The sequence below is a fragment of the Notothenia coriiceps genome, unplaced genomic scaffold (genome assembly GCF_000735185.1).
Source record: "Notothenia coriiceps isolate Sejong01 unplaced genomic scaffold, NC01 NC01_scaffold00024668, whole genome shotgun sequence".
Taxonomy (NCBI): Eukaryota; Metazoa; Chordata; class Actinopteri; order Perciformes; family Nototheniidae; genus Notothenia; species Notothenia coriiceps.
In genome coordinates this window covers 4,074,837-4,084,319 of record NW_011357369.1, presented here as the reverse complement: position 1 = coordinate 4,084,319, position 9,483 = coordinate 4,074,837, and positions in this window count along the sequence as shown.

Genomic DNA, 9,483 nt, shown 5'->3' with positions numbered 1-9,483 from the left:
AAACGATCGGTTACAATCATTTTGGCCGCTCTCGCACTCGCCCTCCATTAAATGATCGGCACCAAATAACCGGGGGCCGTTAGGCCCCAAGCTAGACCAATCACTTCATCCAAGCAGCCCAATCGTGGCCCCGCTAATCCCCTCCTTATATCATGGCTCTTCCATCTTGTCAGAGCACTGTCATCCAACATTCACGACGTGACAATCAACAACGACAGCCAGCCCAGGCGCCAAGGCAAGCTTACGTCCGCTTCCAGGCACTATACTGATCATCAAGCCCTCGCGCAGTCCCCTTGAGGATTCAAGCTAGAAAAAAGGGCGGCGTTCCCGCAGTATGGACATAGCGGTTTCCAGCCGGAACCACCACGACCAAACCCCACAGCAAACGGATGCGGGAGGAAAGGACAAGGATATCCGGCGCTCCACGGAAAGTTTCCTCGGCGCTAATGGAAATGGGGCTACTTCACGCAATACAGATTTGACCGCCACACACGGCCCGCCTTCAGTCTTTCCGAGAGGGCTCACTGGCATCAGGGCGCTCAATGCGGACTTCCGGCCTTCAACGCGGAACCGGGCCTGCATCGCATGCGACAGGACTTTACCCATTTGCTGGCTTCACCGCAACCCTCTTGCATGCAGGCAGAGGCTAAACTACATCCCATTGAAGGTTGCTAACTTTCTCCTCCCGGGCTCAGTAGCTCAGTACTGGACACCAGGTGATCGTCATAGGCAGCTAGCAGGTTACATTGGCAGGGCAGCCCAGGGCTCTCGCTCTTTTCCCTGCGGCCTCACCTCCTAAAACAGGCGTCAGGAGAGCGCTGGCAGAGGCAGTTTGCAAGCAAATTCAGCAAGATGTTCGTTATAGTGCAATTGCTTGCGCTGGTGGGGAGTTCAGGGTTATAGGTGAGTTCCAGGCAAGTGTTTGGGTTTAACCGTAGTTCGTTATGGAGGTTCAGTACACGTATTATTTCTGGCCGTCGAAGTAAGCGGCTAACAGCAGCAGTTTGGGTAACTACTACCGTTACGAATGGCTCAGTAAGGTACGCAGTTGCAGCTTCAACAGTCACGGATGCTGCCATCCGTTGGTTTTGGGGGTTTCTTTCAGGGAGAAAGAGAAGTTCATGTAAGATGATACGAAGAGAGTCTTAATCACCGCAATCAGCATATCAGCATATATGTCTGAGCTGTGGGTAATTAGAACTGGCTAATTAAGCTAGGGTGCCTTATCATGGTCATGTTTCAAGTTATTTAGCCTAAGCGTACATCATTTATGCTGCGCATATCGCACTTCATTTATTTTTGGTTTCATGCTGCATGGCTTGCTGATAAGCCAGGTTATGATATTCATGCATCAGGCTGTTATCAAGCTAAATAGTTCTGCATGGCATTATCATTGTCTACCTTCCTCCGCTCTTCGCCCGGCATCGGGCTCGTCTGGCATCAAAGATCTGCTGCCAGTTTACCTAAATGGTCAATACTGCATATAACTGGTGGTGGGTCTTAATAGGGGCATTTTACGGGTTTCGTTCAGGATAGTTTGCAGCAACCCTGCCGCATCAAAGGTATTTCTTCTCATCCCTAAACAAGACAACTTGGACGTGGTCTCCTTCTGCTTCACATCCTAGCATTCGCCGGACATCAGCGCGCGTGCTGCATCCAAAGTCTTCTCGAACCCTCCCGGGTGTCAGCATCTCATGATGTACAGTAAGCCCGGCAGTGATTCCGGCCGTTTGTTTAGTGGTAGTGTTCACGTAAGCCCGGCGCTGATTCCGGCCTTTGTTTAGCGGTAGTACGTAAGCTCGGCAGTGATTCCAGCCGTTGTTTAGTGGTAGTGTTCTCGTAAGCCCGGCGCTGATTCCGGCCGTCGACCTTCGGGTCAGCATTTCATGATGTACAGTAAGCCCGGCAGTGATTCCGGCCGATTGTTTAATCCACATGTTAATCTCTCATTTCATCCATAGATCACCGCAGTCATCCCACAAGGTAAGAAACTCATTACATCTCAGTATGTCATACTTCACTTCTTTGGGGGTTTCTTCGGAGCGGTTCTTCCCCTCCTGAACGATAATCCTGCAAACCGGGGCCTAATCGCCAAACACCATTCCATTCTCCTGTCTCAATTCTGGCAATCATTATTTCATTCATATTACGTGTCCCAGTAATAAATATGTATTTCATATATCAACGTCTCTCCTGATTGAATTATTGAGAGCTACAATAGCAGAGAACTGGAAGTCCATCTCACAATCACCAGGCACAGGTAAGTGCAACCCATTTCAAATATGATTGTAATGGCTAATGTCGAATAAAGCAGAATACTTGTGCTTTGGACTTTTGCCTGGGGCCTCTTAAGTGTCAGCAGGGCGCTCAGGCGGGTTAAGTAACATGTCCTCCTGAGACGTGGGCACAGCATTCACCCTGACACACCTGACCAGTTATGAGCACGCTTTCTTGGATAGAAATGTCAAGACTTGTAAGCACACAACCTGACATCCCCCTCCGTTGTCATTCCCTTTCCACAAATTACACAAAAACACTGACACGCGCACGCATGCTTGTACACACACGGAAGAATAAGTCCATTTGTCCTTGTCTCACACAAGGTAGGTAAGACAAGGCATGTCATAACCACACTTGTCAGTTTCTCACTAACCATGCTTGTCAGTGAGCCTGCCCTTGCTTCATTAAACAATCCTCTGCAGTGAAGGAGGCCGTGCAGCAACAACCAGCACGGAGCTCCGAGTGGGGGGTGTTAGGAAGGGGCACCACCACTCCCAAGGATCCCCCTGATAAGCTCATCACTGTAAGTTAAGCTCTATTCAGGTGTGAGTACGCCTAACAGGACTTGGAGTCATTTGCAAAGACTGCTGGCATAGTCAGTGATTTGTCTGTGATTGTTTTTTAACATATGAACATGAGCACAAAGGTCCATTGATAATACACAGAGCTACAAAGTAACATGTTAGAGTAATCGGATGTTACTGTTACACAGTAATGTAACATGCTACTTTTTGTTCATCAGTAATTACATTACAGTTAATAAGCAGAAAATGATCTTGTTACCTGCTTTACTTTAATGTCTTCCACTTCTACGCATAACGGGAGGACAGAAAAATAAACCGAACGTCCCTTTTCCCTTGTGCTACACTCACAAGTTCATGGATAAGGAGACGGAGCAGAAATGTCAGTCACATAGCAGAGATACATATTGAGCAACATATAGGTAACGGGCAGGTGGCCTGTGGCCACCATCGGAAAGGAAAACTTTTGCAACAAGTGTTATCCCGAGAAAACATGGCTGATGTTCAGAAAAAGAGCAGAAAACAGACGTCTATTGTTCAGTGTTGTCCTTACTAGATTAAGGATTCACGCTGATCTGGGCTTAATTGAGTTCAAACTTTATATTTGTATTTGTCATTTGATGTATGGTGCATCTCAGGTAATTTCAGCAGCAGAGTAACTAAGGCATTACTTTTTTTTAAAGTAACTAGTAATGTGTAATGCATTAGTTTTTTTGAGTAACTATCCTAATACTGATAATAACCTGAGAGTTGTGAATGTTGCTGATCAAAGTTGCACTTTATTATTAGTGCAACTTTCTTTTATTTTTATTATGGAAATAGAGTTATCAGTGTAATCTCTGGAGTGGAGGTTTGAAAGCTCTCTGGCACTAACTTCCCGATCTGCTTTGCTAAATCCAGAAACAACGAATGATTAAGTCCTAAATATTTGCATCACCGGTGATTTTGTAATATTCATTATCTCTGTAAATGTGTCTCATGGAACAAAAATGTTAGGTTGTAGTGAGTTATCTCCTTGTAGTGCTACCTGTGTGCTAATGAGCCTCAGTGCAGTAATGAGTGGGGGGCTTTCTAACAGGGGGTCTATGTTCAAATGGGTATTTTTTTTAAAAGCACGCAAATAGCAAAACAAAATGCTAGAGTTTTTATTGTAATCATTGATATTTGTTGTTTGTAACACTCATCAATCCTTTTATTAAAGAATAAGAAGAATGAAGGCTACGGAGGAAGAGTAAATGATTCACTGGGGGTCTGTATAAACCTTTAATTTGAAAGCGGGGCTGGTATGCTAATGGGAGCTGCAAATGAGCAAATTAGGAACCTCGTTTTGGTGATTAACAAAAGCTCAGCAGTCCTCAGGTAATCTCACAATGGATTGTGTGTAGCCTCAGATGTTACCCTCTTTTAGCTCCATGATAACTGCTAAAGTAAACCATGTTCAATTTAGATCCCATATAAAACAACAGAGAAATACATGACTGAGAAAAAACAAAAGAGAAAAAGTCACATTTATAATTGACGATATCAAATTAATTAGGTTGGGTTGTGTTTTGAAGGAAAATTTGGTTTTAACATGAGCACAGAAGATGAACTGAAAAGCAAGATGTCTTCAGCAGTACATCAGGAACTGTAATGCTGTTTTTCACAGAGAGTCGAGGGCTTGTCACATTCAAGATATACACCTACCACTGTTCCAGATGGACAACATTTTGACGTCATAAAGGGTCAGGAAGGAACTGTGTCTATTGCAAACAAACGGCCAATATAAGGATCATTCTTATATTTTTCATAAATATTAATAACTTATTATAACCGTCAATGATAGAGACTCGCTCAATGCTGTCAAATAAATATTGAGTCTAAAAGGTCAGTTCTACTTCCTAACCCTAGTTGATCCAAAAAGATACACTGAAAACTGAAATGTTGACTTTAATTACATTTAGTGTTTAATGTAATGTACGTAAAAAATATTAGGTTCAGCGTAATACTATTACTTTCAACTAACCTAATACAGTTATGTGAAATATGTTGACATAACACATTTAATTAAAGTTAACAATTCAGTGTTTCAGTGAACGGTATGTCCACGGCAGCGTCGCGTTGAAGCTTGCACGTGGGCGTGTCTGGCTTGCGACCAACAACCAATCACATTAATCTCCCGCCCCGGACACACAAGAATGCGGTTTGATTGGCTAGAGCTTGTACTGCCATATGATTTGATTGGCTGGAGCTTCCGTCGACGCTTGAAAAGTTGAACCTTTCTCAACTTTCTAAACGAGCAACGGAGGCAATGCGATGCGACGGAACCACAAAGTGAATGGGAAGCGTCTCCGTTGAAGCATGCAACGCTGCCGTGTGGACGTACCGTGAAGTGGTAGAAATCTGGATTCATTTCATGACATGTAAAAGACCTGATCAAAACAATACCAATCAAAGGTGCAACACTTACTGTACAGCCAAACATGTGTTGAGATACTTAAAGTGCACAATAAATCAGCAGGAGAGGAACATCTTAAACCTGTAGCAAAGGCTGATGCTAATTGACCAGCAGATCAAAAAGACAGAGGAAGCACAAGTGGCACTGCTTGAGTTCAACAAAAAATGTGTCTGTTATTTCATGGACATCTAAGAAAAAGAAGAAAACGTTCTTTGTTGATCCCTGAGGGGAAATAATATCTCTTTCATTCATTTTACACACAAGACCCGAAATACACAAAAAGGACCTAAACACAAGCAGAAATAGATAGATGTCCAATCCAGTGGGCTGATTATTGACAGGCGCCCAGAGCAGTTGGGATTCAGTTCATGGCTGCGGTTCCCAGGATGCCAACTGGCACAGTTCATTGTTTGTACCTGGTCTGTGCGGGGACATGAACCTGCGACCTTCTGGTTCCCAAGCTAAGTCCCCACTGACTGGTCTACCCACAGCAGCCTACATTGGCTTTGCATGTGACGCAGAGTAAATGGCAATGGCTGACATGCAGGGTTTGGAAGGTTTACTTTAAAAATGAAATCTGTTACAATAACTAGTTACAAGTCAAACAATAACAATTACCTTTGATTGGTGGATTAATGGGCATAAAGCCCCCTGAGACTATAGGTTGACCAGGTGTCCTGCTTTGTGCGGGACGACACAGCATTGTTATCCCACAAATTGAGAAGATGTCCCACATTTGATTGACATTCTGAAACTTGGCTTTTATCCAAGGCTTTTTATAAGACAATATAGGGCTATCACCATGTCAATCAGTGTCAGTCAATCAACAAAGAAATGTATTTCCGGTGTGGCTGATGGAGGGCTACTCCCAGAGAGTTTTGGTGACATTTTCACGTATGGAGGTGAATACGATTTGCTAGACTCACAAGAAATGCCTGGCTAAAAAATAAAAAAGTTGATCAATTGACACATTCCTATGGATAGATTACCAAATATATACGGTAACAGCAGCTGAAATACCAAATGTTTACCACAGAGTGCAGCACTCACAGTCCTACAGATCAGCAGTCTGTGGTAGTTAGCTAGCTCCGAGAATTGTTTCAGACTCCAGAATTTGGGCTGTATAAATAAAATATGATGGATTTATTGAGATCATTAAAAAAAAGAAAAAAAATCAATGCTTATTCACATGCGTATGGGTATCTGGAGTGCCAACCAACCCACACAATAACAGATTATAAAAACCCAGTCAGTAATTAGTACGGATTAAATAGCCATTCCGATTTGGCTCCCATACAGGTTTAATAAAATATATGGCCAAAGCATCTGTACACCTCAATGTACCACTTCAGGACTACTCTTTCAAAAGATGAAGCATGGAAACTGAAAACAAGCTTGATGTGGCTATTTTAACTCTGGATTAATGAATAAGGATAAGAAGAGAAAACAACAGGCCATTGTGTTAGCAATATTGCTATTTCCAGCAAGAACACATTTAAGTAGTGCACCCCAATGCAAATACTTTTTCTGGATATGTACAGATAATGTGATCTGATAGAACAATGCTGCATTGTGCTGGAGATGACGTCAGAGAACAAACTAAATGTACTTCAAACTGACCTCCTCATTCTATTCACTATCTTCTTTTAAACGAAGAATTGCAAAAAAGGTCCCGAAAGTCAATAGAATTCTTATTGTTCCTGACAGAATATATAGAATAAACATTACTTTATATTCATCTGAGCGTCATCCCATTTTGTTCATAACTCATTCATGTACTGTGACTCATAATAATTATAATTTTTTATTTTTCCAATCTCCTCCCTTTCCACTTTGTTTTTCAATTATTACAATATTACTGCTGCCTGCAATAGATTGAAAAGCATAAAGAAATAAGAACCTCATGTTAAACTTTGCATGTTGCAAATAAATGAAATCCAATGAATATGTGATAGTGTCTTATTATAAGACTCTTGAGCAGAGTTGGGTGGGTGGGTAATAATATTACTTTTGTCGGTAACGGAGTAGTGTAACGTGTTACTTTTATAATTCAGTAATCACACTACAGTTACTAACATTTCCCCAACATGTGTTACTTCGTTACTTTTATAAAATAATCACACTCACTGACAGACAAGAGGGGTTTCCGCCGCAGGTTTGTATACATGTAGGCCTACGTAATCTGCACGATTTGCGCGTCCACATCTCCACGTGCAGTGCTGCATAAACATGGCTGATCTTTTCATCTGTAAGGTCCCTCAACGGGGCCGCTCGCTCTCTTTTCTTGATCGCCCTCTCACGGGTGAACAGTTCAATGTCCCGCTTCATTGTAGGAATTCTGCCATGTCTCTACCGCTTTAGTTTGACCATCTCTGTTACTAAGTTATGGAATATTAAATAAATAAGTAATTAGATACCTTACCGTTTGTAACGACGAAACGCCGTTACTGCTATTTATTAAATGGCATTAATTATACAAGTGTTCACTAGTAATGGCAGTTTGACACTGAAGCTTCGAACAGAGCTTCAACCCTGGACTTCCTATTCCCTAGAAGCAGTGCTTCGAAGCTTGCTTCAAATCACGTGACATGTGACGTCCGAAGCAGCAACTGCTTCAAATCACATGACATGTGACGTCCGAACCAGCAACTGCTTCATTTCCTGAATGAATCAACTCACTGGTTCGCCGTCCAATCAGGTGATTCAATGCACTGCCTCGTCTCGATTCTGACAGGTGACAGGTTGAAACAGTTTCAAATTTGAGCGCTTCAACACTTTATAACCGCTCTAAACAATGCGCAATGTGTGGGTTGTTGTCGTAGTTTGCATTGTTGCTGTTGAGTTGTTGTTGGCATTGCATTTGAATTGGATCATTATAGAGCAAGCCAGGAAGAAAAATAGGTCGTTCTGGCTCGTGAAACACTTCGAAATGTGGAGAAGTTGTGAACAAAAAGACAATGAGTAATATAAAAACACTTCGGTGGTCTAAGGAATTGATAGCCCAGTGGATAGAGCCGGCGGCCAAGATGCGGCGATATCCTCTGCGCAGCTGGTTCAATGCACGGAATAGTTAAACTTTTAATCATTGCTTTTCAACTTTAATACTTTAATAACTGATAAAAGGCCCTCTCCGCCCAAAAAAATGTCAAGCACTCTCTAGTCTCTTCTCAATAACCCAATACACACTATTATCAATCTTTAATTGCAAATAGAACATGATATTCAGTCTTAGTGTGTGTGTGTGTATCGAATATTTTTCAAGGCAAAGATGCGTTAAACCCACTGCAGACTTGCACTTCGCCAGGAGAGGTCGCTGTAACTGAAGCTTCGAAGAAATGAACCTATTTCCGACACAATTGTCCAAGTGGTTCGACGCTTCATTCAAAGCTTCATTTGCCATCACTAGTGTTCACCAACACGATTTTTAATCTATTGATTCGTGTTCACCAACACGGGCGTTTTTTTTTTTTTTTTTTTTTTTTTTTTTTTTTTTTGCTCTAAGAGACGACTCGCTACACAGGGGTCTATGAATCAAGTGTCGTTCGGGGTCTGTCGGTGGACGGAGACTAGTCTATCTGTTTCACCTTTTCGGTTCCAAGAATAGGGGAAAAACATACACACGTATAGCAAAGAAAATGAGTATCAAATTCTCTATCCACACTTCCTTCTTTCGGAAGTAGTGTTAACCGTATGCCCCGTACCATTTTCCGTGTGACTACCTTGTGTATTATGAAATCGACCTGTAACTCATAGAGATGTTATATTGGTCAAATCACGACCTACATGTTGTCTATTAAATTACCTCCTCCACGTATAGTCTTTCATTGGCTGAATTGAAATTACACTTTGTATTGTTTACAGGTAGACATTGCCACCAACACTGTTGGGACACCTCACGAGTTGGTCCACCACACGCTTGGAGACCACAAGTTACATCAGTATGGTAATCACGACCCTGGGTGGACCACCGTGAACTAAGGTCTACGATTTCTCCCGACGTCTTGTACGAGAGCGACAGAAAGTCGACGGAGACGAGCCACGTCGTCCTTTGGCGACATATGACAAATACAACAGACAACTAACATTCGTGACAAATCCATTCTATTTACTGAACGTAAACCGTTGACGACACACACTGATCAACTAGGATACAATGTACTCTCAGTCGAACATTGTATTCACCTAGCAGGGCCTACTGCTTGGTCACAGCAACATATGATCTAAACAAACGGGAGCTATCACATC